This window comes from Mastomys coucha, unplaced genomic scaffold (assembly GCF_008632895.1).
Source record: "Mastomys coucha isolate ucsf_1 unplaced genomic scaffold, UCSF_Mcou_1 pScaffold21, whole genome shotgun sequence".
In the NCBI taxonomy this organism is placed as follows: domain Eukaryota; kingdom Metazoa; phylum Chordata; class Mammalia; order Rodentia; family Muridae; genus Mastomys; species Mastomys coucha.
In genome coordinates, this window is record NW_022196904.1 from 44,200,420 (window position 1) to 44,210,022 (window position 9,603).

Sequence of the window (9,603 nt, forward strand, 5' to 3'; positions counted from 1 at the left end):
AAAAAAAAAAAAAAAAAAAAAAAAAAAAAAAAAAAAAAAAAATCTCAAGAGGATGGAGACTATTAACAAGATTTGAGAGAAATTAAGAAATCCATGCAAGTCTGTGGCTTTCCCCAAAAGGGCTGTCTCACATCTCAGCCAACCCTGACAATATACCCCTATTAGCAAAAGACATAAAAGATTGCTTTTTTTCCCATTCCTCTACACCCCAGAGACTGCAAACGCTATACATTTTCAGTATCTCCCCATTAACAACTCTGGCCCAGCCTCACGATATAATGGACTGTCCTCCCACTGGGAATGACTAACAGTCCAACCATTTTTCAGTAGAGTGTAGTCACTACCTTAAAACCTTATTTATTTATCTTATTGACAGTGTCCTTTGCCTTACAGAAGCTTTGCAATTTTATGAGGTCCCATTTGTCTATTGTTGATATTGTTGAGCATAAGCCATTGGTGTTCAGTTCACGAAGTTTTCCCTTGTGCCCATGCGTGCTTTCCTCACTTTCTCTTCATCTGGTTTCAGTGTATCTGGTTTAGTGTAGTGGTCATTGATCCACTTGGACTTGAGCTTTGTACAAGGAGATAAGAATTAATCGATTCGCATTCTTCTACATGCTGACCTCTAGTTGAACCAGCATCACTTGTTGAAAATCCTGTCTTTTTTCCACTGTCTGGTTTTAGCTCCTTTGGCAAAGATCAAGTGACAATAGGTGTGTGAGTTCATTTCTGGGTCTTCAATTCTGTTCCATTGATCTACCTTCCTGTCTCTGTATCAAAAGCATGCAGTTTTTATCACAATTGCTCTGTAATACAGCCTGAGGTCTGGGATGATGATTCCACCATAAGTTCTTTTACTGTTGAGAATAGTTTTTGATACCTTGATTTTGGTTATTCCAGAAGAATTTGTAAATTGCTCTTTCTAACTCTATGAAGAATTGAGTTGCAATTTCAATGGGGATGCCATTGAATTTGTAGATTGCTTTTGACAAGATAGACCTTTTTTTCTATATTAATCCTGCCAATCCACGAGCATGGGAGATCTTTCCATCTTCCGAGATCTTCAATTTCTTTCGTCAGAGACTTGAAGTCCTTGTCACACAGATCTTTCACATTCTTAGTTAGAGTGACACCAAGGTATTTTTAGTTGCAGGGTCCAGGGGCTATGGTTACATGATAGGGGCCTGGAGTTGGGAGCAAGCAATGCTCCTACCATTTCTTCTGGGTCTCTGGGGCATCAAGCCCTAGATTGACCCTTCCAGGCTTCCTCTCATGGCCTACTCCATAAGAAATCCCTCCTTTTATTTCTCTAAAGGAGAAATGTTATCAGAATAACTGTGTCCTATCTTGGGAACATTTTGATATTGAACCATGACCCAATTAGTACTGACCTTTGCAATGCTATTCATCTGCTGCTTTAGAAATTGAATGAGCCAAGGTTCTAAAAGAAGCAAGGCTCCAATGCCTAGTATGGGGCCAAGGAGGGAAAAAAGTCAAGCTTGTAAAGGGTTAAAGTACCAAGGGATATAGTTGTTGGGAGCACAGTAGCCTGGAGGATCTCCTGGAGGTCTTTGAGTATCTGTATATCTTGTTTTACCAGCTCAGATTCATTGATATAGAAGCAACATTCCTCCCCAAGCAAAATGCAAGTCCCCTCCCTCTTCAGCAGTCAATAATTCCAGGGCTTTCTGATTTTTGAGAACAACTTCTGCTAGGGAGTTTATCTAGCATTGAAGAGACTCAAGGCTGTCTGCAATGGAGGTCATTGTCTGGTCAAGCTTTTCACTGTCCAGATGTGTTTGGACAAAAGTTGCTCAAGCAGATCCTCTAGCACTCAATGAGCCAGCTAGGCCCAGTCCATTGAGCAGAGGGATGCTCTCTTCCCTTGGTTTCCTTCCATCTTTGAGACATGTTCCTCAGGTTTTAGAGATGAACCTGGGGAACAAGTATCACAAACGTGCAGGAGCCTTGGGAAAGGGGGTTAATACAAGCCCCTGTAGTGCCTTCGTACCAGAGGAGAGCAAAAGGGTTAAAACACACTGAATTGGGAATTGTGATGTCATGGCCATGTGGTTGGGTTTCAAGGAAGAACCTACAAGGCAAAGATGGGGGATAGTAGGTCAAAGAGAGGAAAGTCTTGTGCTTTCTTTTTGGGTAAGGCTCCATGGAGTTCATGAAGAGAAATGTTAATGAGAATGGCTACTAATAATGGCAGGGAGAGAAAAGTACATAAAAAGTATTCATAGGAGTTGGGGTGGGTTGTTAAGGGAAGGAAGTCAGCTGCATATTGGATGTATTGTAGCCAGGAGAGGATAGCTTGGAGTTAGTTTCATCTGGGATTGATTTTCCTGTTGAAGAACATTAACATGAATAAAGACTAATCTGGAGATGGGAACAAGCTCATAGGAGACTTGTATGTCAGCTACGTGGTATTTGGTAAAGCTGAGTAATGTTTATCCATGATACCAATTCACCAACGTTCATTCCTTGGATCATTGGTGGAAAACTGAAAATGAGTTTTAAGGTTGGGGATTCCATTCTCCAGCTCCAATATTTGCAACTTCCATATATGAAAACCTCCTAGGGACATTTACCTCTGTTTCAATAAGGAAAGCAGAGGAAAGAACTAAGGGTATTAGAGATGTATTCCAGATGTAGGTGGATCTCAATCCTGGTCTTACCTTCTTCAAGTGGGCAATCCTGGGTTCCTATGACTTTGTTATGTCTGTTGTAAGTTTTCTGAGCAAAGAATCACCAGTGGTGAATGATGAGAAGTCTTGGGAGAAGCTGGCCAGTAGCAGAGTTAATATAAACAATGACAAAGATGGCCATAAGAATAGAGGAAAGGGGAGCTTGGAGAAGACACATGGCCTGAGCAACATTCTCCAGGTCATGGATGTCCTTCCAGGAGATCATGCTGTCCTTCCAGATGTGGTGGCTCTTCTGCCCCCTCTTCCTCTGTCCTTAATCTGCTAGTGTGAGGTGAGCCATCTCCTTGGTTGGTGAAGTGTTTGGATTTTTAATAGGTGTTAAATATGTTTAGTGTAGTCAGAGATATAATTAGCTGAACATTATGGGGATAAGTGGTTCTCTTTTGTTTAGAAGTTAGGCTTTTGGAGTTTGGTGTGTTTTTTCTATTATACCTTGGCCCTGAGGATTATACAAGAAATCCATGTATTGTGGGCAATTTCCCAATGTGTATAGGAGGTTTTTAAATTGAGACCTAGTGAAGGCAGGGCCATTGTCAGTTTTTATCTGTTCAGGAATGCCTATGATGGAAAAAAGTGGAGAGCATATGGTGAATTAACCTTTTTGAGTTTTCACCTGTTTGGGCTGTAGCCCAAATAAGGTGAGAATGTATCTATGGAAACAAAAATAAATGTCTGTCTACCAAATTGGGGAAGAGAGATGACATCAATTTACCATTAAGGTATTGGACATGAGGCCTCGAAGATTGGTTCCTATCATTTGTAAAGGTGGGGTGTGGTAATAAGGGATGCACAAAAAGACAATGTTTTTATTATCCATTGGAATTGAGCAAGAGTGATGTGGGGAAAGCAGGCACAAAACCTGTTTATATTTGTGTGTGTGTGTGTGTGTGTGTGTGTGTGTGTGTGTGTGCGCGCATGTGTGTGTGTGTGTGTGTGTGTGAATGAAATTGGTCAGCCTGCTCAATGGCGACTATGAATGATCCTGTTGAGGTGGTTTTATTCAGCAAGTGCATTTCCCTCAGATATAGGACTTTGCAGGGGACTGTGTTATCTGACATGCTGGATGTAGATAGGGGAGGCTCGTTCCTCTAGAAGTGTAAAAACTTGTATGATTAAAGGGGAAAGTGGGTTGGCATCTAGTTTGACAAAGGATCTTGACAGCCAGGGGAGCAAATTGACAGTATATACACTGAAAAGAGGTTAAGGGGGCCTTTACTTATTTTAGATCTAGATATGTAGCATATCACTCTTTATATTTGGGGAAGTGAAGTGGCAGCTCTCTGATTCTAGAGTAGGGAGTTCTTCCTCAGGGATGTAGTATATTACTGCTGCAGTTCCTCCTTTTCCCCTGTTGGTAAATATTGGGGGACTCCCACTATGGGATTTTTTTAAAATCGTTTGGGGGCAGCTATCACAAGAGAAGGAGGACAGAGGCCCATTTTATGTCAGGATGATAGTTGTCAGTTTGCAGTGGGAATCCTATTAAGCTGATCGAATAGTGGGGGGAGTGATTCTTGATTAGCCATTGAATACCAGAAGAAGGGAATGACAAGAATGTCAATATCTTTTCGTAGGGTTTGTAGAGCTCTGCCCCTGCCATTTTAACTCATACTAGCCAGTGCATCTACCTCATTGAAAATTTGTTGTACTCCACCCATCAGGTTGTGAAGCCATTCCAATACCCTTGGGTTTGGTAAAGCAATCCCACCAGTGTACGGGAGGAATTAAAGATAAGAAGCTGTATGGGTCCAATTACAAAAGAACACATATGGTATGCACTAGCTGATAAGTGGATATTAGCCCAGAAGTTCAAAATACTCAAGATACAATTCACAGACAACATGAAGCTCAAGAAGAAGGAAGACCAAAATGTGCGTTCTTCAGTCCTTCTTCCAAGGGGGAACAAAATATCCATGGGAGGAGATAAAGAGACAAAGTGTAGAGACTGAAGGAAAGACTATCCAGAGACTGCAACCTCTGGGGATCCATCCACATGCAGTCATCAAACCCAGACACTATTGTGGATACCAAGAAGTACTTGCTGACAGGAGCATGATATTGCTGTCACCTGAGAGGATATGACAGGGCCTGATAAATACAGGGGTGAATGCTCTCAGCCAACCATTGGACTGAGCCCAAGGTCCCCAATGGAGTAGCTAGAGAAAGGACCCAAGGAAAGAAGGGTATTGTAGCCCCTTAGGAAGACAACAGTATGAACCAATCAGTAACCCCAGAGCTCCCAAGCACTAAACCACCAACCAAAGAGTACATATGGAGGGACCCATGGCTCCAGCTGCATATGTAGCAGAGGATGTCCTTGTTAAACATCAATGAGAGGAGAGGCCCTTGGTCCTGAGAAAGCTCCATACCCCAGTGTAGGGGAATGTGGGGACAGAGAAGCAGGAGTGGGTGGGTTGGTGAGCAGGGGCAGCGGGGGGTGGGATAGGGGATTTTTGGAGAGGAAACCAGGAAAGGAGATAACATTTGAAAGGCAAATAAAGAAAATATCTAATAAAAAAAGAAGCTGTATGTGTATTGTTGTGTCATACCTAGCAAGAGCCATATCTTTTAGAGCATTAACAGAATTTAGAGCTTCAATTGCTTCGAGGACAGTGTTCATGGGGAGGAGAGCCTTTTATATCCTTTTAGGTGGTTAAAGAGGAGTTGGCAGGAGCTTGTGGGAAGGTGAAGTCATTGTTGAAACCAATTAAGGTTGCCTAAAAAAGCTCTGGTGGGTGGCAAGAGTTAATTGTTGAGGGGAGGAAAGGGTGGGTTTGAGGGAGTGTATTGAGGTAAGAGAGATCTCTGTTCCTAAAAATATAATGAGCAAAATAAGTTGGAGTTTGTGAAGAGCTATTTTGAATTGTAGGGCAGATAGGGACAATATTAGCTGGTCCTTAAGTTGGGAGAGGGAGTCGAAAATGCTTTCTATATGAATTTATCATCCATATAGTGGTATATATTGAGCCTTTTATGTAAAAGACTCAATCTAAATCAGGTTTCATTTTTTGTTTTGTTTTGTTTTTAAAATTACCTATTTTATTTATTTACATTTCAAATGTTATGCCCTTTCCCCATTTCCCCTTCAGGAATTCCCTACCTACCCCATCCTACCTCCCCTTGCTTTTATGAGGGTGCTCCCTCACCTACCTACCCACTTCCACCTCACCACTCTGCCATTGCCATACACTGTGGCATGAAGCCTACACTGGACAAAGGACCTTTTACATTGATGCCAGACAAGGTCATCCTATGCTACATATGCAGCTGGAGCCATGAGTCCCTCTTTGTGTACTCTTTGGTTGGTACTTTAGTCCCTGGGAGCTCTGGAGGGTCTGGTTGGTTGATATTGTTTTTCTTCCTTTGGGGTTGTAAACCCCTTCAGCTCCTTGGGCCCTTTCTCTAGCTCATCCATTGGGGATCCAGTGTTTTGTCCAATGGTTGGTTGTGAGCATCTACCTCTGTATTTGTTAGGCTCTGGCAGAGCCTCTCAGGAGATAGCTATATCAGGCTCCTGTCAGCTGCACTCAGATCACTAACTAGCTGCTCCAATAGCTCAGCTCAGCTCAGCTCAGCTCAGCTCAGCTCAGCTCAACACAGCTCAGCTCAGCTCAGCTCAGCACAGCCAGTTCAGCATCTTGGAGCCACAGTGGCTGCCAGCACTTCAGCACCAGAGGGGCTGCCTCTTCCCCACCCTGTTTGTGACCTTTCTTTCCCTTCACTCCCTGCTGGAGACCTTTCACTTTCACTTGAACCCTCCTGCCTGGCCAGGCTGAAGGTCTCTTCACATAGCCTCCAGTACACAGACTGACACATGTAGCTTAGGCTAAAGGTCTCTTCTAGTCTTGACTGATAAATTTTAATGGGTATTTCACTTCATCTGCCACAGTACTTCTTTATGCTGTCCTAGATGATTTTTTGCTTCTGTAAGTCCTCCAGACTTCAGCTCTTTGTAAGAATTAGATGAGACTCTATAAATAGAATTCCATGAATTTCTATGCTCATTTGACTTTGAAAGACACAGTTAAATTGAAAAAAATCTAAGCCAAAGTCGTCAGTTCCAGCAGCACATGCTTATGAAGAGTCCATAATCCACTTAGCACTCAGGCTTCCTTTGAAAACATGAGGAGTGTTGTTGAATACCCTAAGACAGGAGCTCTTTGCTACACAGATAAGCATTTTATAAACAATTTTCAAAACTGCTTCACAAACAGCAAGAACCACATTCTGCAGTGCATTCTAGAGTGGCACACTTCAGTGCCTGCTCTGTTTCTCAAGCTGCCACCTTGTGTGTACTTTGTATCTTGGCCAGTACCACAAATTCTGAGCCATTTGTGCTTCTGTAAAGGAAGCAAAGTAACCTCAAATACATATTAGAGTTTCTTAATATATTAAGGATGAAAAAAACCTATTTAATATGGGTATATGCCACTAATTTTATAACATCCTTTTATGTGAAACAGCATATAAATGAATAATATTCTTTACAGAATTTGAGTTTACAAATCATCATTTTTCAACTTATCAAGTATCAATTTATTATCTCTTAGTTTTAAACCAAATACTTTCTTATTATGTTTATGGTATGGTTGCTCTGTGTTATAAAACATCTGCTTACAAATTGGTAAAATATTAAAATCTTTAAGGATCACCGAAAATAAAAAGCATATCAATGTGAGTCCACCCTGAAGCCAGTGTGCTTCATGCACCCAAGATTGTGATGCACATGGCCTTACATAAAATTATTAACTTATTTAACACATTAGGAGTTTAAATTTGTGACTTTGTTTTTAACTGTATTTTATGATTTTCAAGAGTAAACAATAACATAAGCAAAAGACTGGACAGGACTGGAGGCCTTTTCTAGACTTCTTGACTGATTTTCAGATTTCAAGGTATATAACCACAAACGGATTTTTCTGATCCACCAAAGGTACCTCTTTCCTGGTAAATGGTGCCTATAAAAAAATAGAAGAGATTTATAAATGATAAATGAATGAGAATGAATGTATGTTTTGGCGTGAGCATTGCCATGTCAAGGACATTATAGCCTCAGGCCCATGACAATGGCACTATCTCTCACTGTTTAAAAAGTATGGATGTTGACAGAGTGTGCACAAAGTACCGACTGTGCCTTTCTCTTCTGGATGGCTGCAGTTGGAGCATGATCACCTAACAGACTAAAGAGATATGCTAACGCACATCCTTGTTCAACTGTATATATGAAACCAAAGTCCTCACTCAACTCTATAATATGTATTCTGACTTTCCAAACTCTTGGTGTACCTTCATTTGAGTTCACAGCTCAACAGATCCCAGTTTTTCTCTATGTGTGTCTGTTGTTTCTTCAGTTCCTGTCACAGAGTTCAGGTCAACCCTAAGTCCCTGCAGTTTGTGACACTCCTTTGTTGTTGGTGTGGTTGTTTTAGACTCTACCCATAGCATCTAGGAGAAATTGGGCACTGACAGAGCATCTATGCTGAGGTGGGGTCACTAGACTTGGTATGGTAAAAGCCATCTTCTTGATATGCTTTTCTCTAGTGTCTTGTGTAACGTTCTGAAAAAATTTCAAAATGTTCAGTACATTGAAATCTTTTTCTTTAAATTTACTGTGGGGATAGCTGAGAGGACCCTAAATACATTTCCCCAAATTTCTTCCTCTCTTTTTGCAAAGGCTATATTTATTTCCCTTGGCAGAGATTAAATTAAATGCATGAGAATCAGATTGCCTGGAATAGAATTCTGATTCTTTTATTTATCCCTCAATGATGTTTTAGAAATTATTTTCATAGCGACTTCATTTTCCTTTCAGAGTTGTAAAAAATAAATATGTTATTTTATGCAAGGTACAAGTCACAGTCCTGGTGAAAGTAGGAGTCAAGCAGGTAAGTTTCTTCCCCTAGATTATTTCTTAGGTGTCTTCATTGATTACAATTATAAAACAAGAAAATATATATATAAATCTGGGTGCTGTGTATTCAAAATAAAGTTAAGATTATAACATTAATATTCCTTTGTAACGGAAAACCTTTCCTAAGCCTCTTCCCTTCCCTCATTTCTTTTATTTTACATGCCTTTGACTTTTCAATGAATCTCTAAGTTGTTCCTTTGAAATCATGTCTTAAGATGAAAATGAGCACAGAGTTCATCTCTCACTCATTCTTGCAACACACACACAGGAAAACAGTGAAATATATAAGGATTGAGGGCAAGTGGTAGAATTTATAAGGCATAAAACTAACCTGACGTATAGCATTGCTACTACCACATTCTTCCAGGGATCTTGTTTTATTTCCTGCGACATGGAAAAGAGGAAGAAGAGGCACAAAGCTAACAGTCAGGCATGGATGGGGGGAAGGCAGACCTGACTTGTCACCTATAGTTCAAGTCCCATGGACTGCTTCTGCCTGCTGACAGAGTAGCCACTCTTCGCTCTCCCAGATCTTCTTACTCTTTCTTAATTAGTTTGTTAATGAGCCAATGTTTGCAGTGGACTGTGAAATTAAACCAATGTGCTGTCTACTGCAATAGCTAATCATTTTCAGTGACCAGACTTGTGTTTCAACCTCACTGTGATATCCTTTTTCTATTTAAAACAAAATAAAAAAGACAGCTTCAAAAGGGTGCAGGTGTCTGATGAGTAAATACATAAGCATGCACAGCATGTCGAACAATTAAATGACCTCAGACAAATGGGATCTGAGGCAAAAGCTGGAACTACACAGACAACTCTTAGCAGACAGATGTCCAGAGAAATTTTTGTTAGAGGAACCTTTCTCAGGCCAGGTTGTCCCATATTTGTCATTTGTCCACCAAGAGTTCTGAAGATCTCCCTTTATATGGCATTTGAGTACTCTCCCTAAGCAATTTTGAGACAATAATGATGCAATTT